Source organism: Hyla sarda, chromosome 3 (genome assembly GCF_029499605.1).
Source record: "Hyla sarda isolate aHylSar1 chromosome 3, aHylSar1.hap1, whole genome shotgun sequence".
Lineage (NCBI taxonomy): Eukaryota > Metazoa > Chordata > Amphibia > Anura > Hylidae > Hyla > Hyla sarda.
In genome coordinates, this window is record NC_079191.1 from 138189969 (window position 1) to 138215552 (window position 25584).

The following is a 25584-nucleotide window of genomic DNA, read 5'->3' on the forward strand; positions in this document are numbered from 1 at the left end:
TCTGTGCCAAAAAAAAAAAACGCTGGCGGCAGACCGCAGCAACCCAGCAGGGCCAGGGTCAGCAGCTAAAGGTGCTACGGACCCACGGACACCCACTGAGGTACGCTGGAAAAAAAAAAAAAGACTTTTTTTTTTTAACCCTAACCTGTCCCTACCTAATCTAAAGCTATCCCTGGGTATTTCTGTGCCAAGGGGCCACAGAAAGGGGGTAAGGGGCACTTTTTTTTTACTGAGGGGATGGTGGGCAGCACTGGGCTCCGTCCTGCTCACCAGATCTCTGTGAAATGGCGGGCAGAACAGAGCAACATGCTCCTAGCCCCCACTATCCCCTCCCATTACACTGTGATTGGTGTGGCCACTTTGGCCACCCAATCACACTGTAGTGGGGGCAGTGGCAACAATGCCAGCCCCCAGTACAGCACTGATGATGATTGGTGGTGTATATTACACCACCATTCATCATCTATATCTGGGTCACAGGGTCACGCGTGACCCTGATGACCCGGAACCGCTGCAGAACTCCGGTAAGTAGATACCGGCGTCCTGCAGCGATCGCCGGTATAGGAGGTCCTCTGCACCTCCTCCGGCACACTGCCGGGATGTCTGCTGAATGAAATCAGCAGACGTCCGGCTCCGATCCCCGCCCGGCGAGCGGCGGGGAACGGAATTGCAGCGCATTGCTCGTCTGAATTGACGAGCGATGCGCTGCGATTGCCGACATGGGGGTCATCATGACCCCCCTGGGCGATATGCCGCGATGCCTGCTGAACGATTTCAGCAGGCATCGGCACCGGCTCCCCTCCAGCTAGTGGCGGGGGGCCGGGATTTGACAGGACGTACTCAAACGTCCTGAGTCCTTAAGGACTCGGAAAAGGGTCCGTTTGAGTACGTCCTGCATCCTGAAGGGGTTAAGGGGTTAAGAGCTTGTATTAAAAAAAAAAAAATTAAATCCTGTCAGTTGAGGTCAACTTTACATTTTCTAGTGGCCTTAGTGGCTAAGGGTAAAGAAGTGGTTTATGTAAAATCATTCATAATATGGGGCTTAATGATATTTTTGGTCTCCAACAAACAAGGTGCATTATTAGTAAACCGTAATGGTTAAATCGTCTTAGTTTTGGTCCGAAGGGGTAAACTTTTTAGGTTCTGGCTTAGCTTGTAATGCTGCTGTTCCACCCTGACCATTCCCTGACCTGTGACTGAGTATTCTGTAGTTTGTTATCCCAGCACTTAGTCAGGCAGGGACATTGTTCATTGGTTGGGGATCCGTCACATAGGACGAATATGCAATAGGAAGGGACAGGGGCTGTGGGTAAGTTTAGGGCCTCATTACTTCCCTGTCCATTCAAGACACAAACTATTTTCACGCATCTCCAAACAGTGAACTCGAGAAGTCCGTGTTATTACATGGATGGTCATTGATACCCATGGAGCTTTTGGAGTACAGCTACATTAATATAAACTGCCAAGACGTTTTAGGGTGAGTTCACACATAGAGTATCCTGTGCATATGTGATGCACAGATTATGAAGCTGCAGATTTGAAGCTGTGTTCAGTCATTTAGTTTACATTGAAATCTGCAGCATAAAATCTGCAGGTTCAAATTCTGTGCATCAAATATGCACAGGATACTGTGCATGTGAATTCTACCTTATAAAGGAAAAACCTCAACTTCTGAAATAACAGGATAAAACAATAACACACCAATTATTTAACCAGAATAATGTTGTGACTTAATATTGCAAAGTTATAATAGATATTTACTAAATGAAAGAATGAAGATTTATTCATGAACATGATATGAATAGTAGTTGTAATTAATTGAATGCCATGCTGCTTAAGTTGTGGATGTCAGTAAATATTAGGCTGTCAAGATGGTGGAAAGACATGGTCGCACATCCACAATATGTATTTTGATCTAATTGCTTCTCAGCATAAATTCAAAAACTAACAGGTTGTTAGTATACATTTTGATCAAAAAGTACAAGGCCACCTATTTAGAGTGGGTCCCTAACATCCCTAGCCTAAAATGGCGTAGCAGTGGGCGGCGATCACCACTGCCGCAACACCAGTGCTCACAGGGGGAACAACCCACTGGCAGAGCTGCCCCAATGCCACTCGAACCAGGGCCTTTTCTTTTCTAGCAGCCTCCCAGTTTGACTGGGAGCACATGGTAAGTGAGCCCTTCTGTTCCACGGGAGGTTTCTGTCCTCCCTGAGCTCGCCTTAGGACACCTGAGTTACGTGTCCATGGGGAGGGTTGCCATCCAGTGCTAAGCCATTTTATGCAAGGGACATAAGGGACCCACTCTAAATAGGTGGCCTTGACATGGCGAGTGGGCTTGTGCTTTTTGATCAAAATGTATACTAGCAACCTATTAGTTTTTGAATTTATGCTCAGAAGCAAGTAGATCAAAATACATATTGTGGATGTGCGACCATGTCTGTTTTCTCTACTTGAATTTGCAGACACAGTAGAATTAACTGGTTTATTTTAGCTATAAAACTGCATTTTTATGGTTACAAAATTGATTTAAAAAATGGCAGAATATTTAATAATAATGCTTGTTGTCAATTGAAAATCAACTGTAAGTGCACTTATGGAAAAATGAGTTGTTATTTTAACATGCATTTATTTCTTAATTCACTTATCCTTTATTTCTGGCCAATTTTTGCTAAACAATTATAATAATTAAAAATTTTAAAGTTGGCCAATTTATTTAACAATTTTTATGATAAAAGGCCAACAACAAAAAACAATGTTTAAACATAGTCTAAAACTGCATTATAAAATCAAGTGGAAAAATAGGATATATAAGGATTTTTTACCAAAGACTTTTTAGTGATATCAACATCATAATTTGAAAAAAAGCTAGAAAATCTGGGTCCAATAAACAAAGAAATCAAGCAAGTTTTTCAGTCTCTACCTTATGACATCATACAAAAGAAAATAGAAATAACTTTATTTTATTAAAATTAAAGATAACTAAAATTATCGTAATTATAGTTTATTTTTTTATTTTTACTAGCAATTAAAGGCGAGTAGAAAGGAAAAAAGGTGTGTGACTGCAAAGATAAAGTGTAAATTTAGTTTGCTTTATTACAATGTGCAAAACGTCGAATTAACAAAGCCAGTGTTTCTTTACATGACGGTCAAAAATAATTGTGGTTTTAAATGAGTAAAATATTGATTTCACAATTATTTGTACAAAATGTTGCTCACTGTAGGATTCATTAAAGAAATATGTTGCCGTAAGAGTGCTATATTGTGTGTATCACAGTTTGAGTACTTCGTGTTATTAGCAGCATCAGTTGATGATTCAGATACGGCATAGCAGGGTTGTATGCAGCATTTTTTTTTTCAAGGATGAGAAAAATGTAATATTATTATTAATAATAATAATAGTACCTCTACATATCGACTACATTTAACTACCACACTAGTGATGGGATAAAACCATCATACTGTTATTGGATAATACCACCCCACTATAACCACGCATCTGATAGATGGAAATAGATAAGTGACAATAGATCTTCACCTATCTCAAATGTATAGCATGTCGTATTGATAACCCATAATTATCGTGCAATTATGGCAGTTTTTGTGGATTTGGCCACAAAAAATAGAGTGATTTTCCCAATGCAGCCAATAACAGCTCAGCTTTCACTTTATCAGAGCTCGTTAGCTGAGCTGTGATTGGTTTCTGTGGGAAAATCACCCTATTTTTTCTCTCACACAGTTTGATAAATCTGGGCCATTATGTTTTAGCGCATTGTATACTATCTGTTCTGAGGGTAATTGCGATGTAAGACGCGCATTCCCTGCTAGCCCAGCTAGATTCGGCTGCAGCTCTGAGCTGCGCTGCCGCCGATTTGTTTTATGTACATGTTGCCATGGCACTGTGTGCCACTGACGTATTTCAGCCTCACCGAGGCCATGTCACATTCAGCAAGCTGGAAGAAGCCGCTGTGAAACCTTGTTGCTCTTTTTATGGCTAATACCTGTTTGTTTGACCCCATTTTGCCACAAACAAAGGTAATTGAATTAAGGATCCAGTGCTGCTCATCTATGCTGTTCCATATTGTGCAATAAACAAAATGATGTTGTATTATGGGCACTGTTCTTTGTTCTAGGGAAATAAAGCAATGTCCAGTATTTGGATTACTTACAGGTGCCTATGGCGCTATGTTTATTACAATAATAAAACCAATGACGCGTTTCGAAGGTTCAGTCTTCCTCCCTCACCCAAAAATTTAAGTGGATAATTGTTACGCCGAGCGCTCCGGGTCCCCGCTCCTCCCCGGAGCGCTCGCTTCTCTCTCCCCGCGGCAGCGCTCCGGTCACGTCCTCTGACCCGGGGCGCTGCGATTCCGCTGCCAGCCGGGATGCGATTCGCGATGCGGGTAGCGCCCGCTCGCGATGCGCACCCCGGCTCCCCTACCTGACTCGCTCTCCGTCTGTTCTGTCCCGGCGCGCGCGGCCCCGCTCCCTAGGGCGCGCGCGCGCCGGGTCTCTGCGATTTAAAGGGCCACTGCGCCGCTGATTGGCGCAGTGGTCCCAATTAGTGTGTTCACCTGTGCACTTCCCTATATCACCTCACTTCCCCTGCACTCCCTTGCCGGATCTTGTTGCCTTAGTGCCAGTGAAAGCGTTCCTTGTGTGTTCCTTGCCTGTGTTTCCAGACCTTCTGCCGTTGCCCCTGACTACGATCCTTGCTGCCTGCCCCGACCTTCTGCTACGTCCGACCTTGCTTTTGCCTACTCCCTTGTACCGCGCCTATCTTCAGCAGCCAGAGAGGTGAGCCGTTGCTAGTGGATACGACCTGGTCACTACCGCCGCAGCAAGACCATCCCGCTTTGCGGCGGGCTCTGGTGAAAACCAGTAGTGGCTTAGAACCGGTCCACTAGCACGGTCCACGCCAATCCCTCTCTGGCACAGAGGATCCACTACCTGCCAGCCGGCATCGTGACAGTAGATCCGGCCATGGATCCCGCTGAAGTTCCTCTGCCAGTTGTCGCTGACCTCACCACGGTGGTCGCCCAGCAGTCACAACAGATAGCGCAACAAGGCCAACAGCTGTCTCAACTGACCGTTATGCTACAACAGTTACTACCACAGCTTCAGCAGTCATCTCCTCCGCCAGCTCCTGCACCTCCTCCGCAGCGAGTGGCCGCTCCCGGGATACGCTTATCCTTGCCGGATAAATTTGATGGGGACTCTAAGTTTTGCCGTGGCTTTCTTTCCCAATGTTCCCTGCATCTGGAGATGATGTCGGACCTGTTTCCCACTGAAAGGTCTAAGGTGGCTTTCGTAGTCAGCCTTCTGTCCGGAAAAGCCCTGTCATGGGCCACACCGCTCTGGGACCGCAATGACCCCGTCACTGCCTCTGTACACTCCTTCTTCTCGGAAATCCGAAGTGTCTTTGAGGAACCTGCCCGAGCCTCTTCTGCTGAGACTGCCCTGTTGAACCTGGTCCAGGGTAATTCTTCCGTTGGCGAGTATGCCGTACAATTCCGTACTCTTGCTTCAGAATTGTCCTGGAATAATGAGGCCCTCTGCGCGACCTTCAAAAAAGGCCTATCCAGCAACATTAAAGATGTTCTGGCCGCACGAGAAATTCCTGCTAATCTACATGAACTTATTCACCTAGCCACTCGCATTGACATGCGTTTTTCCGAAAGGCGTCAGGAACTCCGCCAAGATATGGACTCTGTTCGCACGAGGCGTTTCTTCTCCTCGGCTCCTCTCTCCTCTGGTCCCCTGCAATCTGTTCCTGTGCCTCCCGCCGTGGAGGCTATGCAGGTCGACCGGTCTCGCCTGACACCTCAAGAGAGGACACGACGCCGTATGGAGAACCTCTGCCTGTACTGTGCTAGTACCGAACACTTCCTGAGAGATTGTCCTATCCGTCCTCCCCGCCTGGAAAGACGTACGCTGACTCCGCACAAAGGTGAGACAGTCCTTGATGTCTACTCTGCTTCTCCACGTCTTACTGTGCCTGTGCGGATGTCTGCCTCTGCCTTCTCCTTCTCTACAGTGGCCTTCTTGGACTCAGGATCTGCAGGAAATTTTATTTTGGCCTCTCTCGTCAACAGGTTCAACATCCCGGTGACCAGTCTCGCCAGACCCCTCTACATCAATTGTGTAAATAATGAAAGATTGGACTGTACCATACGTTTCCGCACGGAGCCCCTTCTTATGAGCATCGGATCTCATCATGAGAGGATTGAACTTTTGGTCCTCCCCAATTGCACCTCGGAAATTCTCCTTGGACTTCCCTGGCTTCAACTTCATTCCCCTACCCTGGATTGGTCCACTGGGGAGATCAAGAGTTGGGGGTCCTCTTGTTCCAAGAACTGTCTAAAACCGGTTCCCAGTAACCCTTGCCGTAACTCTGTGGTTCCTCCAGTAACCGGTCTCCCTAAGGCCTATATGGACTTCGCGGATGTTTTCTGCAAAAAACAAGCTGAGACTCTACCTCCTCACAGGCCTTATGATTGCCCTATCGACCTCCTCCCGGGCACTACTCCACCCCGGGGCAGAATTTATCCTCTCTCTGCCCCAGAGACTCTTGCCATGTCCGAATACGTCCAGGAGAATCTAAAAAAGGGCTTTATCCGTAAATCCTCCTCTCCTGCCGGAGCCGGATTTTTCTTTGTGTCCAAAAAAGATGGCTCCCTACGTCCTTGCATTGACTACCGCGGTCTTAATAAAATCACGGTTAAGAACCGCTACCCCTTACCCCTCATCTCTGAACTCTTTGATCGCCTCCAAGGTGCCCACATCTTCACTAAATTGGACTTAAGAGGCGCCTATAACCTCATCCGCATCAGAGAGGGGGACGAGTGGAAAACGGCATTTAACACCAGAGATGGACACTTTGAGTATCTGGTCATGCCCTTTGGACTGTGCAACGCCCCTGCCGTCTTCCAAGACTTTGTCAATGAAATTTTTCGTGATCTGTTATACTCCTGTGTTGTTGTATATCTGGACGATATCCTAATTTTTTCTGCCAATCTAGAAGAACACCGCCAGCATGTCCGTATGGTTCTTCAGAGACTTCGTGACAACCAACTCTATGCCAAAATTGAGAAATGTCTGTTTGAATGCCAATCTCTTCCTTTTCTAGGATATTTGGTCTCTGGCCAGGGACTACAGATGGATCCAGACAAACTCTCTGCCGTCTTAGATTGGCCACGCCCCTCCGGACTCCGTGCTATCCAACGCTTTTTGGGGTTCGCCAATTATTACAGGCAATTTATTCCACATTTTTCTACCATTGTGGCTCCTATCGTGGCTTTAACCAAAAAAAATGCTGATCCCAAGTCCTGGCCTCCTCAAGCAGAAGACGCCTTTAAACGACTCAAGTCTGCCTTTTCTTCGGCTCCCGTCCTCTCCAGACCTGACCCTTCCAAACCCTTCCTATTGGAGGTTGATGCCTCCTCAGTGGGAGCTGGAGCTGTTCTTCTACAAAAAAATTCTTCCGGGCATGCTGTCACTTGTGGTTTTTTCTCTAGGACCTTCTCTCCAGCGGAGAGGAACTACTCCATCGGGGATCGAGAGCTTCTAGCCATTAAATTAGCACTTGAGGAATGGAGGCATCTGCTGGAGGGATCAAGTTCTCCTGTTATTATCTACACCGACCACAAGAACCTCTCCTACCTCCAGTCTGCCCAACGGCTGAATCCTCGCCAGGCCCGGTGGTCTCTGTTCTTTGCCCGATTTAATTTTGAGATTCACTTTCGTCCTGCCGATAAGAACATTAGGGCCGATGCTCTCTCTCGTTCCTCGGATGCCTCAGAAGTTGAACTCTCTCCGCAACACATCATTCCACCTGACTGCCTGATCTCCACTTCTCCTGCCTCCATCAGGCAGACTCCTCCAGGAAAGACCTTTGTTTCTCCTCGCCAACGCCTCGGAATCCTCAAATGGGGTCACTCCTCCCATCTCGCAGGTCATGCGGGTATCAAGAAATCTGTGCAACTCATCTCCCGCTTCTATTGGTGGCCGACTCTGGAGACGGATGTTGTGGACTTTGTGCGAGCCTGCACTATCTGTGCCCGGGATAAGACTCCTCGCCAGAAGCCCGCTGGTTTTCTTCATCCTCTGCCTGTCCCCGAACAGCCTTGGTCTCTGATTGGTATGGATTTTATTACTGATTTACCCCCTTCCCGTGGCAACACTGTTATTTGGGTGGTCGTTGATCGATTCTCCAAAATGGCACATTTCATCCCTCTTCCTGGTCTTCCTTCTGCGCCTCAGTTGGCTAAACAATTTTTTGTACACATTTTTCGTCTTCACGGGTTGCCTACGCAGATTGTCTCGGATAGAGGCGTCCAATTCGTGTCTAAATTCTGGAGGGCTCTCTGTAAACAACTCAAGATTAAATTAAATTTTTCTTCTGCATATCATCCCCAGTCCAATGGACAAGTAGAAAGGATTAACCAGATCTTGGGTGATTATTTGCGACATTTTGTTTCCTCCCGCCAGGATGACTGGGCAGATCTCCTCCCATGGGCCGAATTCTCGTATAACTTCAGGGTCTCTGAGTCTTCCTCCAAATCCCCATTTTTCGTGGTGTACGGCCGTCACCCTCTTCCCCCCCTCCCTACTCCCTTGCCCTCTGGTCTGCCCGCTGTGGATGAAATTTCTCGTGACCTTTCCATCATATGGAGAGAGACCCAAAATTCTCTCTTACAGGCTTCATCACGCATGAAGAAGTTCGCGGATAAGAAAAGAAGAGCTCCCCCCGTTTTTTCCCCTGGAGACAAGGTATGGCTCTCCGCTAAATATGTCCGCTTCCGTGTCCCTAGCTACAAGTTGGGACCACGCTATCTTGGTCCTTTCAAAATTTTGTGTCAAATTAATCCTGTCTCTTATAAACTTCTTCTTCCTCCCTCTCTTCGTATCCCTAATGCCTTTCACGTCTCTCTTCTCAAACCACTCATCCTCAACCGTTTTTCTCCCAAATCTGTTCCTCCCACTCCTGTTTCTGGCTCCTCGGACATCTTCTCGGTCAAAGAAATTTTAGCTGCCAAAAAGGTCAGAGGGAAAATTTTTTTTTTAGTGGACTGGGAGGGTTGTGGTCCTGAAGAGAGATCCTGGGAACCTGAGGACAACATCCTAGACAAAAGTCTGCTCCTCAGGTTCTCAGGCTCTAAGAAGAGGGGGAGACCCAAGGGGGGGGGTACTGTTACGCCGAGCGCTCCGGGTCCCCGCTCCTCCCCGGAGCGCTCGCTTCTCTCTCCCCGCGGCAGCGCTCCGGTCACGTCCTCTGACCCGGGGCGCTGCGATTCCGCTGCCAGCCGGGATGCGATTCGCGATGCGGGTAGCGCCCGCTCGCGATGCGCACCCCGGCTCCCCTACCTGACTCGCTCTCCGTCTGTTCTGTCCCGGCGCGCGCGGCCCCGCTCCCTAGGGCGCGCGCGCGCCGGGTCTCTGCGATTTAAAGGGCCACTGCGCCGCTGATTGGCGCAGTGGTCCCAATTAGTGTGTTCACCTGTGCACTTCCCTATATCACCTCACTTCCCCTGCACTCCCTTGCCGGATCTTGTTGCCTTAGTGCCAGTGAAAGCGTTCCTTGTGTGTTCCTTGCCTGTGTTTCCAGACCTTCTGCCGTTGCCCCTGACTACGATCCTTGCTGCCTGCCCCGACCTTCTGCTACGTCCGACCTTGCTTTTGCCTACTCCCTTGTACCGCGCCTATCTTCAGCAGCCAGAGAGGTGAGCCGTTGCTAGTGGATACGACCTGGTCACTACCGCCGCAGCAAGACCATCCCGCTTTGCGGCGGGCTCTGGTGAAAACCAGTAGTGGCTTAGAACCGGTCCACTAGCACGGTCCACGCCAATCCCTCTCTGGCACAGAGGATCCACTACCTGCCAGCCGGCATCGTGACAATAATGAATTATTAAGTGAAATTGTAATCTATATAGGATTTCACTTAATTATTTATTATCAACCTAAATTATTTATCTGCCTATATTATTCTCTCAGATATGACCCATTGTTCCGTGCCTCCTATAGAGCTTCCTAATGTGTGCTAGTGATTATCACAGCCCACTATAGGCCATATACATACTACCCCTGACGAAGCAACAAGCGAAAACTCGTTTGGGGTAGGTGAGATATCCCCTGACAGTGTGCATGACTGGGTTACTTGTTATTATTTACTTTTTACCATATTGTTAGTCTCCCCTTTTCCAGCAATTGTAGTTATCTTTAAGCAATGTACCTCCTTTTTGCCTCCAATGCTTTATGCATTTTACTGGAGATTTTCTCCCTATACTAATTCATGCATAAATTAGGTCTGGACCATGGAATTGTACCTTTTATCTCAAACCATTGGACATGTAATGCAGTCCTTTTAGAAATATCTGGGATATACTCACCCTGTTTTTCAGTATGTGTATTCTGATCACTCAATCATTTTTTCTGTGATTGTATGTGTGTTTTTTTTTAATGTTTTCTAATACAGATTAATACATTTTTCCATATTTGGCCTCAGTCTTTTGTGAGAGGACATGATGTTTCTAGGTTCAGAAAACTTGAGTTATTCTCAGATGTAAAGGACGCTATTGCCCTATGTTACTAAAGGGGTTAGTCAGCTATTGGCTAGCTCTGAAAAATAATACCCTAAAATGTGTCAGACACTGACTGTGAGAATATGTTAAGTTTGCGATAAGGATACAATAATAGATGCTTTATTTTATGTTGTATTCTTTAAAATACAATCATGTAAGCTCAATAAATGCTGTTTATAGGTATTATTTCTGGTTTGGTCTCATCATTTATTGATAATGCACTATATTAGAAACACAATTCTATTTATAACAATGTGCATTGCTGTGTCCTACGATTAAAAAGGAATAATGATTCAAACGTGATGCATGAAGGTCAGCAAGGCAGAGTTTAATACACACGACTAACAAAACAAATTCAGTATGGTGGTCAGGTCCCCACAATCAAAGAAACAACCTTGTGCTCAGCAGTGCCCAGTGAAGCATGGAATGATCCTGGATAGTTTACTCATTTTTACCATTCACTGTATGCTTCCTAAAAGCCATTCTGCAAGCATTAGGATAACATGCAAATGTAAAATGGACCATTATCTCCCGTTCTGGATTTTTTTTCTTTCTATTAAAAATATTTGATGCGTAATGTTAAATATATGGCAAATGCAGAAAATATAAATATTTTTGGGACATTTACTTTGCTCCACTTTATTTTGTACTGGACACTTACAACTGTGATTATATGGTACAGTACAATGCATTCAGTATCTGTTCATAGAATGACAAACTTCTATATATATATATATATATATATATATATATATATATATATATCATTTCTCAACTATTTTCGGTCTTTTGTCTACCTACATTTTAAAGTGTGACTGTGATAAAAAAAAAAAAATCACATGTCAAAAAGATATGTGAATAGTTGTAATTGGTCAGGGTCTCAGTGCTAAGACCCCAACCAAAACAGGAGAACAGAAAAGCTGACAGAGATCACTGTGAGTCAGGGGATGAATAAAGTATTCTAAAACATACTTCTCTCCTCTCATTGTACTGATCAGTGGGGGTCTCAGTACTGAGACCCTGACTGATCAAAACTTTTGATATATCTCTGTGACATAACAAAAGTTTTTTGTTTTTTAAATGACAAGTACACTTTAAGTGCAGTTTTTTTTCCCTAGGGGAACCTCAGAAGGTGAATTAAAGTTAGTTTTTTTGCAGACCGTGCACAGGGGATTCTAAAGAATTTTCACTACAGATCTCCTTTAAATTCAACAACTTTTTCATACTGTACTGTCTCAGGTATATTTAAGTATATCCACTATATCTACACATCAAATAAATATAAAACTTTGTATGTCATGTAGACATTTAAAAAAAATGGGTGGTAGACATATGCAATATTTCAGAATACATCAGACAGTTATTTAGGAGAGGATTTCGAAGTGGAGAGATTTTACATACTTTATTGTGACAGCCTAGAAATAAAGCCCAAGGCACATTGAATTCTTAGGCTGCTTTAAAGACCTTAACCATAGACATTACAATCTACCGGTGATTGAATGCATTATAGGGCAATTTCATGGTACATGAAATGGAGTTTGTATAAAAATGGTCTGTTTAAATTGATAGCGTAGGTCAGATATCAACAATCGCAACTGGATGCTTTTATGTTGCTAGAATATTAACAGTGATTCTGACTAGCCATGTCTAAAGCAAATCTATAGCATTTTTCCATTTTGTCAGTTAAGTAAATGTCACTTTGCAAACTGCTCTGAAACAGCACTTGTTTTCTTTGCAATGTGACAGGCAGTCTTTGTAGTGCATCACTGGGGATATGTTCTGAATAGCAAATGTGAAGTCACTTACTCTGATTAGGCACCACAGTATAATACAACATATGTCCTGCTATAAATCCTGAAATAGGTACTTCTCCTCCAGGTTGTTGTTATCGGACGAGCATAAATAACACGCTTACTCTGTCTGCTATTTGTTCTTATTTAGCATAAATAAGTTTTCTGGCAACTGTGTTAGTTGTAAAAATAAAATGAGCTTATCAGGTATTTGTATATTTGACACTAATCTCTTTCTGCCGCATCATACTTGCAAAATTATTGTTTGTAACCAGCAGGGAAAAACACTGACTACAAAATTTCTGTATATAGGGCAGGAAGCTGATTATGGAAAGGCTTGTTTGCCGCATGCGGAATGCAATATCATTGTCTTTCTCTTTTCTGCTTTACAGTATGTGAAAAGTGCTACTTAAAGGGCCATTAAAACCAAAGTCTACAGTTTATAGAAGTAAAGCTCATAAAAGGAGCTGCTAATATCATTTGCGCATATGTATGTAAATGTTTTCAGAGGCTTTCAGAACTGAATATAAAAAGGCAATGGCGGGGGGCTGATTTTCTACTGGACTAGCTATTCAATGGTCTAAAAGAAAATCTCTACAATCAACCCACTCCCAGCTTGAAATGGTTAAAAGTACTTCCAGCTTCAAACTTTATTTTTGTGTACAAATAGAACCCTATATTTTACTAAGGATTTTAGTTCTGTATTTAGACAGACCTCTAGTATTTCATTTTCCCCTCACCATACAGCACAATTTAAACAAGGGGACCAATCTGCATTCCGTGCCTCTAGTCATCAATAATTGAAAAGCTCTGATTTCTGTCTATCTACATCTTCAGAATTCACACCTGTAATATTGATTATTTATTGCTAGAATAATGCAAATGTCTGAATGGTGAGGCGGGTGACTTATTTTGCTCCAGAGATTGTTAAAACAATAAACAGATATTGAAAAGTAAGAAATAGCAATGAGGAACACAAAGAGGCCTTATAGGCTGCCCTGTGTGTACATGAGGAATATCACTATTTACAGTCATTCTATAACTTGTATATGGCATTTTCCCCCATATTTCTGCTCTGCAAGATTTACCTGTAATCTTCACTTGTTCATGATCTAGTAGCCTAGCCTCTACAATGTATTACCTACATACATAGAGGAGGGGATCCTGATCTCTTATGTCTTCATACAAACCATAAGATGCAGCAGCATGGAGGACATTATAGAGCAGAAGTGAAAAGTCTAAACTGTGCCTCAAGCACTGCTAATATAGTATTTACAGTTGTCTGTTTGCAGCCTCCCACTCCCCCCTCCACAGACATGTATTGGAAGCATGTAATTTGATCTCTTACTGAGTTGCTATTCCATCTTGTAAATATAGGAGGGAATTAAGATGTTTTTTTAGACTGAATAAAAATTTGATAAGAGGAGAAAGAAGCATTTTCCTCTAAGATATATTACACAATTTCAGACATTTTTTATTATTGATTCATGCTTGTATTTTGATTTATGCAAAGTTTATTAAAACAACAGTAAACATTTAAGTATATGAAGATTTAGCTTCAACTTTTTATATAACCATTCAATGTTGTTTAGATTTATATCAAGCTCAAGAGATTTGTTCTCCTGGATGTCTTTTTAGATCATATTGAGACCTTTTTTTTTTTTTTTGAATGTCTTTTTTCATTTGAATCATTCTGTGACTAGTAGTCTTAAATTATGTAAAGTAGAACAAATCTCTCCTCCATGACCTAGTCTTAATGATGGTACACAGAACTTAACTAGGCTATACTATGGCAACTGTTGCCTAATAGCACTCTGTAAAAGTAAATGTGTATATTTAGTGTATGTTTACCACCTGCAATAACAGATACAGTAACATGCAATAATTAATCACTTGGCAACATTTTATAGACATGAAACATGGTTTTGGTTCAGGAGCCAAGCCCACTCCATATGCTTTAGGTGTCAACTCTATTATACACCCGACAGCCTCTAACTTGCACCTACTGTATTTGAGGAGTTAAACAGAGGAAAGAAGCACAACCCCATTTTTGCTAAAGTAATCATTAGGTTCCAATGGATTGTCAAGCTAGCCTGCAGAAGGCCTCCATACCTGCTCTCCTATACTATTTAGTAGTAAAGTCACAAGCAATTAAGTGATGAAACGTTCAAGTCCCCTGTTGCCAAAAAAAGGATTTTTTATAATGGAAAAAAAATATATGTTCAAAACACCTCTACTAAAGTCCATCCATTCCCTCTTGTCAACTTATTTAATTCTCTAAATATCATTCATTAGCTATATAGAGCAGTTTCCCATCTTTGGTTGTCACTTACATGTATGAAGTGAGGGAATTACATCATCCAGCCATCCACATGTCCAAATCCCTCTCTGAAAGCAGCCTCCACCCTCCTGAGAGACACAGATCATGTGGTTTCTGCCCTGCACTGATGAGTCATGCTCCCTTTGATTGGCTGAGGCTGCACACACCTCCCAGTTCTCAGCATTAAAGTGAGCATGATTCATTGGCTGAGGCTGCACACACCTTCCAGTTCTCCGCATTAGACACTGAACCTCTCTCTGCTGCTCAATTATTGCTGGGAGATGTAGAAAAGGGGAGGCAAGGATGGCAAAGAATATCAAGCAGCCCGAGAAGACAATAGGGGCCACAGGAGCCGAGTATTTCAGGCAGAATTATATGTTTACAGGGAATATATCCAGGTAGTGTGCTGATTCGGATGTATATATATATATATATATATATATATATATATATATATATATATATATATCATATGTATCGGGGTATACCAAGCACTGGCCTATAACACGCACCCTAATTTTTCCAAGGATATTTGGGTCAAAAAAGTTTTTTACCCAAATTTCCTTGTTAAAATGAGGGTGCGTGTGTGTGCATGTGTATACTCTGATCGACTGTTTTTGACCCTGCAGAAGCCCCCAGGAAAGGCAGGGGGAGAGAGGCCATTGCTGCCTGTTTCTCTCCCCCTGCCTTTCCTGGGGTCTAGAGTCTTGCTGCCACCCCTTCTCTCCCCCTGGCTATCCGGAGACTGCCGGCACCGCTGCCCCATTACCTCCCCCATCCCCGGTTTTATAATCACCTGTTCCCGGGGTCAGGTCCACGCTGATTCTGGCTCCGGAGGCTTCCTTAGCTGTCACTGTACGCCGGGCCACTGACGGTGACGTTGCGTTGAAGACGTCACTCGTCATTGCGCAGCGCATAGCAATGACGCAGGGGACGCCGGAGACGCCGGAGCCAGATGGGGGAGGCAATGGGGCAGTGGCGGCGGCGGTCTCTGGACCCCAGGATAGGCAGGGGCAGAGAATCGGGCAGCGACGGCAGGTCTCTGGACCTGCAAAAGCCGCTGCAATTCATTGATTTAAAGTGCCCGCTTTAAATCATTGAACTGCAGCTGCTTAACGGCGTATAACACAGACAAAATTTTGCCTTAAAAATGCTTGTTATACACTGGTAAATACAGTATATATCACCAAGAATGCAGCACTCCAATAACCAAAGTGAATTTATTTTCTCTTCTCTCAGTCAGTGAAGCACCTCTCGTTTCATTTTCATGACACCCCCCTCCCCTGATCAGGTCAGGTTTGGCACCATAATTGTATCACAACTCGGGCATGCTGCAATATTTTTTCTATTTATATATATATATATATATAGATATATATGTGTGTGTGTGTGTGCAATTGTGCTTTATGAGTTTGTTTTACTTTTTACATTTCCTCAACAAATATTTTTATTTCAAAATGTTGCAGTCCATTATACAGTCCTGTACATTTAACTAAAATGGACACAACTTCTATTGCAAATAAAAGCAAACTCTCATTCGGCCAAGTTGACAGAAAAATTAAATTGAAACAAATAAGAAACATAAAATGTCTGCATACTTTAGGGGTGACTAGTCATTCATGGAAAGTTCTGTAGATTCAGCCACAATAGTAGGCAATGCTGGTAAAAGAAAAAAACTTTTTTTAAAGAGTTAGAAGAAAATCAAGGTTGAATATGTCAGAAAATACAATATAAAATGAGAATATCTGAACATGCATAGCAAACACTGCCTTCACCTTATTGCAGCTATAACTATTGAAAACTTTGATCATTAGATCATTTAATAAAATACCCAGAATTCATTGCATCTTTAAGATGCAATTGTTTTACAACATAAAAGATTATATGAACAGAAGCAATTTAAAAAAGTCATACAATTACTTGACCTTTATTGTACCTTCAAACTGAAATAAAAAGTTTTACTTCAGTGAAGATAACAGCGCTACATGTCTCTCCATGAACCATTGGGTGCAATGAGCTTACTGATGTAATAAAAGATAAAATCAATGAAGATTATATCATTAAGGATTATTATAATCACAGCAACCGCAGACCCAGAGCATGTAGAAAGCTGAAAGTGGGCGAAGCAGGTCTCCTTTTCAAATACATTATGTAATGAACCATTCACCAGGCAAGATGGATTAAGCAGTTTAATGGAAGGAAAAAAAGATGAACATATTTGACTATGTAGGGGCTAATAAGATGAAAATATTATCTACAACGTATTTTACACATTATTTTTTTTACAATATTATTATTTTATAAATGAGAAAACAAGAGGAATTACTGTATTTATCGGGGTATACTACGCACCGGCATATAACACGCACCCTCATTTTACCAAGGATATTTGGGTAAAAAAAGTTTTTTACCCAAGTATCCTTGGTAAAATGAGGGTGCATGTGTGTGCATGCGTATACCCCGATACACCCCCAGGAAAGGCAGGGGGAGAGAGGCCGTCGCTGCCCGCTTCTCTCCCCTGCCTTTCCTGGGGTCTAGAGCCCTGCTGCCGCCGCTTCTCTCCCGCTGGCTATCTGCACCACTGCCCTGTTGCCTCCCCCATCCCCGGTTGTGTAATTACCTGTTGCCGGGGTCGGGTCCGCGCTGCTGCATGCCTCCGGTGTGCGTCCCCTGCGTCGTTGCTATGCACTGCACGGCGCGGCGCAATGACGAGTGACGGCACCGATAGCCAGGGGGAGAGAACGGGCAGCGGCACCGATAGCCAGGGGGAGAGAAGGGCCGGCAGCAGGGCTCTAGACCCCAAGAAAGGCAGGGGCAGAGAAGCCGGCAGCGACGGCAGGTCTCTGCACCTGCAAAGCCGCTGCAGTTCATTGATTTAAAGTGCCCGATTTAAATCATTGAACTGCAGCGGCTTATCGGCGTATAATACGCAGGTAGACTTTAGGCTAAAAATTTTTGCCTAAAAAGTGCATGTTATATGCCGATAAATACGGTATATACAGAAACATCTAAAAAGCTGTGTCTAATAATTTTACTTTAATTCTTTGAAATGGTCTCCGCAGTTTTAATAGACATTTAAGAATATGTTGTCATGTATGTGTACATGAGGAGTGACACTATTTACTATTACATAAATGGAATAATTAACCAGTTGTTACCCTCTGAGGACTCCATCTCTAATTATACTTTGACCTAAACCTAGTTGGCGGAGACTAGCTGCTATTATGTCTCCAGTTCATTGTGTATACAAAAGAGTAGAATATGCCCTCCAATATCTCTATAGTAGAAACAGCAGTTCTGTAGAAGACATTATTAAGCAGTACTGAGAAATGTAAACTGCAAATCAAGCACTTGAGCTTGCTATAGGCTTATGTAGTTTTTATGTGTATCTTAAGGATTTTAAGAGGAGAGGACTCCTTATGTCTTTCCATTAGAACCCTGTTCGGCAATAGAAAATAATTTTGGATTTCTAAGGTCTGCCACAGGTGTTTGCTAATCAGGCTTACCAAGAAAAAAACACAACTTATTTTGTAAGTGCTAGTATGTCAAAATAAAAATAAAATGTTATAGTTCTTAGAATGTGGCAACACAAAAGTGACATAAAATATCCTTATTGGATTTCAACTTATTTATACTAATGTTATCTGGATGGTAATCAGTGTGCAAACAATAATGAGTCACATGTATGCCAAAATGCAACTTGTCCTGCAAAAAGCCCTCATACAGTTACAATGGCAAATAAAAATAAAAAGTTATGGTCTATATGTAACAGGGGCAGAACTGAACAAATTGTTTGGTCCTTAAGGGATTCATATAACTCTATACTGAAAAAACACAGTGCCACCAGACCACTTGAATTCAGAAGGGTGTTCTACAAATACCAGAGATCTGCTGAGAAGCTATAGATCTACCTGTATATCCATATGTAAAGGATTGATAAATGTTACTCCACTCTGTGCTAATAGTTCTGTATGAGATTTTCAGCACCTTTAAGTTTGTACAGTTTTTTTTTTTTTTTTTTTTAAGATCATGGAGGAAAAATATTTGAGACCATCTGCACAATACTGAGTAAACTTTATGGAAGAGACTACAGTTCGGCAATACTAAAATGTAACTGATATCTGGAATAAAACAACAAATACTGCATTACAGTAAGACGTATAGTAGAGTTTATCATGTGGGAGTGCAGCTGCTGCTTTGAAGTTTTGATGTTTGACAAGTGCATCTAGGTATGACCTGTATAGTGCACTATGTTGTGTTCTGGGTCAGTGATATGTTTTTCTTTTTCAGTTTTTTGTTATTTTGAACAATTTTTTTTTTATTTTCAGTAAATATGATATGTCAGAAAATAAAATTGTGTGGTAGACATTTTAGATAATATACTAAAGGAAAAATATACAGCTATTTTTGTTAATATTGTTTACTTTGAATTATGTTATGGTTCATCAATATCCTAGAATTGTTAAATCAAATGCGTGACTTACAGTCACATGCTGTATACATAGATGAATTAAAGGGATTGTCCAAAAGTACCATAAATAAAAATGCCAGCATGAAAACGTATAAATAGAATTGAGCAAGCTTTTCAAAAGTAAAATTTGCCGGGCTTGAAGAACATTTTAACGAGGTTTTGTTTGCGGCGAACAAGTTTTTGCGTGAACCGGCAAATCAATAACCTTCAAAACACATGTATAACACCACCTAAGAGCTATACCCTGTATAACACTGCAAGGGTCACCTAGAAATGTATTCAATAGTTTAAGTGGTTTTAAGACTAAGTTGATGTCAAAGCATTTTAACGCTAAAATAAAGGTGCAAATAAAGGTTGTCATTTTTGGACAATTGCCTGCCTGGGTAAAAATGCACGCAGCGTATCGGAAGACGCCATGGATTTTTCAAAACGTTCCAAAAAGTATCCTTTTTTGGGAGTAGCAACAAGCTTATCCCTTTTGTTTGATCATATGGTGTGTATGTGTAGGCTTGGCTGGTAGAAGCAGCAGCAGCAAGGGTGGTGGACTGGTGATAGTTGTAGCCAGCAGACAGTAAGCAGTGGTGGATTAGATTAGAAGCGCCATCTGGAATGGGAGCTTTAAATTTCTTACTGAACTATACCTGATTAATTTTAGCAAACATACATTTTTCTACATTGCTGGCAAACAATCTTGTTTGCTTAGGGGTGGCACAGCCTGCCATGCTAAACAGTCTCTTTGAGGCTTCACTGGAAGGTGGACAGAGCACCTATGGCAAACTGGGCAAGTCTTTGCCAATTATATTATCTGTTGATCAAGAAGCCTATTCTACATTCACTTTCCACATTAGAAATGAGGATGTATGTTACACCCAGATACTAATGCTATGTTATTGATTAAAGGGGTACTCCACTTCCCCAGCGTTCGAAAAATTTTGTTCCGAATGCTGGATGCGGGCTGCGGGGGTTGTGATATCACGGCCACACCCCTTGTAACACCACCCCACGCACCCTCAATGCAAGTCTATGGGAGGGGGCAACGCCCCCTCCCATAGAATTGCATTGAGAGGGTGTGGCGTGACACCACAAGGGGCATAGTTATGATGTCACGACGCCTGCAGCCTGCCCCTAGTGTTCGGAACAAAATGTTCCGAACGCCTGGGCAGTGGATTACCCCTTTAAACACAGAAGATAACGTGGTGTAAAAGTCCTATTCCATGTTTACTCTAAAAGCTAGAAATGTGAATTGATGTTAAAATACAGGTCATCCCACTGCTCAATGCTTTGCTCAATTTGTTTTGTATTTTAGTGTGATAGCTTTCTATGGGCTTGTTTTGCAATCACACTGCTGGGATTTGTAGTGCAGCAGCTGGACTCAGAAATGCAGGTCACTGAGTTCAACCCACAACCCAATGCTTTGTTTAACTTGCTTTGTATTGAAGTGTGATAACATTATTTTGGCTTGTTTTCCCAGTCACACTGCTGGGATTTGTAGTACAGAACTTGGACATAGTAATACCGGTGACTGAGGTCATCCCACTGCACAATGCTTTGCTTAACCAGCTTTGTATTATGGTGTACGTTGAGCTCTTTATGCAGTCACACTGCTGGGATTGGTAGTGCAGCAACTGTGAACAGTAATGCTGGTAACTGAGGTTAGCCTACTGCATAAGGCTTTGCTTTGTATTGTAGTGTGATAGTGATTAGCTTTCCAGAGGCTCTTTCTACAGGCACACTGCTGGGATTTGTAGTGCAGCAACTAGACATATTAATGCTGGTAACTGAGGTCGATGGTTCGAGAAATGACCCAAATGACCCCAAACAAAAGTTTACATAACCTTAAATGTTTGTTCAGATGCAGAGGGGTTGTTTCAAGTTCTGCTGTCCTCGTCATATTGGGGGTTATGCTGCTTTTGTTATCCATTTTAACTTTATGTACCACTTTTCTTGAGTGAAAGCTGGATGCTTGGAAGCACAACCTATTCCATAGGAAGTATTGCGGTGACATTCAATGGGTGGGTTGGGAGATGCCTAATTTTTACAGCATATTGAGGCTGTCAGCAGTGGTCAGTTTGCAGTAAAAAAAAAAAAAATTAAAAAAATTGTACCCAAACTTATATCTATGGTACAGAGGGGAAGGTGCCTAAAACATAACTTTTATTAGAATGTATTAAAATATATCACCAAAAGCAAATAAAATTGTGCTCCAGTGATTACCCAATGCCAAAAAAGTTAAAATCTTGACTGGGTTAAGAAGTACATGGGGCATATATAGAAATGATTAACAATAAATGGAGCAGTCCTACTAATCTGGGGGGGGGGGGGGGGGGAGGTTATAGAAATCAGAAGAATTGAAATAATAGGAGAGAAAAAAAGGTTCGTGTCAAATATTGGACATTTATTTAAAATAACAATGATACTCTTGATGACTTACACAATATAATACAAATGATATTTAAAATGTAAAATACATAAAAAAAAACACAATTGCTAGCTAAAGTTGCACAAATGAGGTGGCTGGGACACAGGGTCTGTGCTGTAGTAAGCACATTGGGACAGTCTGGAAATTGCAAATGTCCTATTTATTATAGGTGATGATTGGTGTGAATTGTAGTCTCAGTGACGGTATTTAGCGCAAATAAAAACAAAGATTAAATCCACAGTGTTGGCTGTAGTTGCAGCGCTCGTCAGCGCTGGAGACTCCCACTCTCGCTGTCTGCGCAGGGCTGTCTGTAGAATAGGCAGATGCGCATGGTAGCGCTGAAGCTTCACCAAGTTTCACAAAGTATCACGAAGTTACTCCTTCTATACCTCGACAGCACGGGGACAAGTTCTTTCTTTTCCTGGGAAGGTGGGAACAAGGCTAGGCGGGATGACTCTGAATCCCATGAACCATGCAGCCTATCAGCAGCGAGCTACCCCTGTGATGTCACAGCCCTATATAATTGGCAGCCATCTTGCGGCAGTCACTTCAGCCTTTTATTGCGGATAGAGATAAAAGGACAGACAGCAAGGTGTGTTGCACAGAAAAGCATTTTTACAGCAGTGATCCTCCTCCCAGTCACATCAGCGTTCTGTTGCAGAGAGAGGGACAGAGAGCAGTGTGTGTTGCACAGAAAAGCATTTTTACAGCAGCGATTCACCTTCAAGTCACATCAGAGTTCTACTGCAGAGAGGGACAGAGAGCAGTGTGTTGCACAGAAAAGCTTTTTTTACAGCAGCAATTAACCTCAAACCCAAATCCAGCCTAGAAGCACTGATACAGAAGGAAGTGAGATTGAGATAGAAAGTGCAATTTTGGGTGTAGTACACAGTGACTGTGTGCTGCAGCACTGGTGTGTACAACAACTGAAAAGCTAATAGTAGCCAGCCAGTTAGGGTGAGCAGAGCACTAAAATCATATTGCCCTCTAGTAAGTGTAACCTCTGCGTACATCTAAGTGGTGTACTATATTGTTCCTGTTAAAGTCTTAAAGGCCTAGATACAGTGAAAGGCCAGGCAAAAGTACACACCTGCTGGTATTGTACACAAATGCTGTTTTAAGCGTTGTGGAGCACATTGTCCTCCCCTCATAAGTGCATGCCACATGCATACATCTAAGTGGTGTACTATTTTGTTCCTGTTAAAGTCTTAAGGGCCTAGATACTGTGAAAGGCCAGGCAAAAGTACACATCTGCTGGTGTTGTAGACAAATACTGTTTTAAGTGTAGTGGAGTGTATTGTACTCCCCTCATATGCGCACTAAGTATGTCAGGCAAAGAAGTGCAAGCACGTGCACAGAGGAGTGGAAGAGGCCTAAATTCATCAGCCATAGGTCACAGCAGACTAGGGGGAGCAGGAGTCTCAGCGAGAGGCCTGTGCTCCCGGTATCAGCTAGCGGTCGTGTGTTGACCAGCAACCCATCTGCCGTCATCGATTGATTAACACGGTCATCCACTTCCTCACAAGTGACATCTGACACCCCCAGTCAACAGGCGGTGGGTTCCTCAGACACAACCCTCAGTTAGCATGGCCTGTGAACAGTCCCTGTCCTCCCATTGCCTCTGTCCTATGCTGTTCAGAAGTATCTTTTGCTGTGGGTTCAGCTCCACTATTTAGTGAGAAAAATCTACTAGAGGACAGTCTGCAGCTACTGCCCAGCCAAGAAGTGGAGGAGACATCCGCCGCTTCCTCCACTAGGCAGGCAAGTAGTGATGAGGAGAGTGGCATGGGAGGTGGTGTTGCAAGCAATAAGGCTCCTGAAGCAGACACTTTTGAGAAACCTGAGGAGGACATCAGTGACGCGCAGACACAACTCGATGATGATGAAGCCGATCGCACTTGGGAGCCAGGTGAAGAAGGGGCTTCATCATCATCAGGAGAAGAGGGTTGCAGGTTACCCCTGAGGCAGCAGCTGAGCCAGCAAGGTGGTAGCATGGTTGGCAGTCAGCATGGTGGTAGAAGTGAAAAGTCTGGAGCCAAACATGCCCGGGGTAGACCACCTGCTTCGCGGCAGCCTACCTTCCTGGAAGGTAGTGGAACAGGTGTCCCTGGAGTCGGCGGCAGTAGCAGTCAATCAGTGCAGACTGTTGGTGGGAAAAACAGCTACTCTGCGGTGTGGCAGTTTTTCATCAAGCACCCGGAGGATGTTAACCTGGCCACATGCAAGATGTGTCGTTAGAAGGTGAAGCGTTGCCAAGGTCCCAATGTTGGCACCATGGCTCGGCATCAACATATGCAGCGTCACCATAAAGCGGCCTGAGAGAACCGTGGCTCCGATGTGGTGGTAAAGCCTGCTGCATCACCCAGTGGCACGTCACTCCCTATTTCAGCCAGCCGAAGCTCCACCACCTTAGCCGAAGGGAGCTGTGTGTCATGCCCATCTTTTGTCACTCCAGATGCTCCTGCTCCTCCTACTTCGAGTAAGTCATTCCGCCAGCAATCCATCGGCGAAACCATATCCAAGAGACAACAGTATGCGCCCACTCATCCAATGGTGCAGAAGCTGAATGTGCTCCTGTCCAAGTTGCTGGTGCTGCAGTCCCTCCCTTTTCAAGTGGTGGACTCTGCACCTTTCAGAGAACTGATGGCTTGTGCCGAGCCGAGGTGGAGAGTCCCAATCTGTCATTTATTTGCGAAGAAGGCAGTACCAGCCCTGCACAATTTTGTGTAACAGAAGGTGGGCCAGTCCTTGAGCCTGTCTGTGTGTACCAATGTGCACGGCAGCACTGATGTGTGGAGCTGTAACTATGGTAAGGAACAATACATGTCCTTCACAGTCCACTGGGTGAATGTGGTTGCTGCACAGCCACAACAGCAACATGGGCAGGTCACGCCGCTTCCGCCGCCACGCTCTCAGGCCATTGGTCCTGCGACAGTGAACTTAGCCTCCACTGCACAGACAAGTCTCAGTGCCCCTCCAGCACACCATGTGTGCAGGGTAAGGCGGTGTCACGCTGTTCTTCACATGGTTTGCCTTGGCGAACGGAGTCACACAGGGGAGGAACTGCTAAAAGTCATCCATTACTCAATGAAAACTGGAAATGGGAATCGTTCACAGCGAAGCACACCCTCCTTGAGCTGCAGTGTCAGAACGGTACCCCAAACATAGTCTGATTTGCAACGTTTCCCCACGTTGGAATTCCATCCTCCATATGTTGGACTGACTATACGAACAGAGAAAAGCCATCACTGATTTCTTGATGATCCAAGCGGATAGGGGGACTCCCCTGTGTAACTTCAATGTCAACCAGTGGCAGCTCATACGTGGCACCTTCCATTAGCTCCGGCCCTTTGAGGAAGCCACATTAATAGTCAGTCGCCAGGATTACGGGATGAACAACATCATTCCACTGCTTCATCTACTACAACACAAGTTGGAAACAATGGCTGGTCAGGGCACTGGAGACGTGGCGCCTACATCTCAAGGCCACATGAGCCCTGTGGATGCTGAACTGGAGGAGGAGGAGGAGGAGGAGGAGGGGGGGAGGAGGATGGGGGGGAGTGGCACAATGGAGCTCAGTTTAGGTTTTGCGAGATGGGTGGTATTTTTTAGTCATCTGACAGGAGTGGAGTACCAAAAACAGCTAGAGGAGCTAGAGAGTTATGAGGAAGGCGAGACAGAGGACCCAGACACACCGTGGAAGTATGCAGTGGAGAAGGAGGCAGGGAGTTCCTCCGAGTCACTTGCACAAATGACACGATGCATGCTGACTTGCTTGCGTAATGACCACTGATAGTGATGTCGCTAATTGTTCGCCGGCGAACAGTTCCCGGCGAATTTCGCATGTTCGCGTTCGCATCGCCGGGCGAACATATGTGAAGTTCGATCAACCCCCCATACTTTAACATTGCAGTAAACTTTGACCCTGTGAGTCAGAGTCAGCAAACACATTACAGCCAATAAGCATCAGTCCTTCCCTTCCAGACCCTCCTACCTCTTGCACG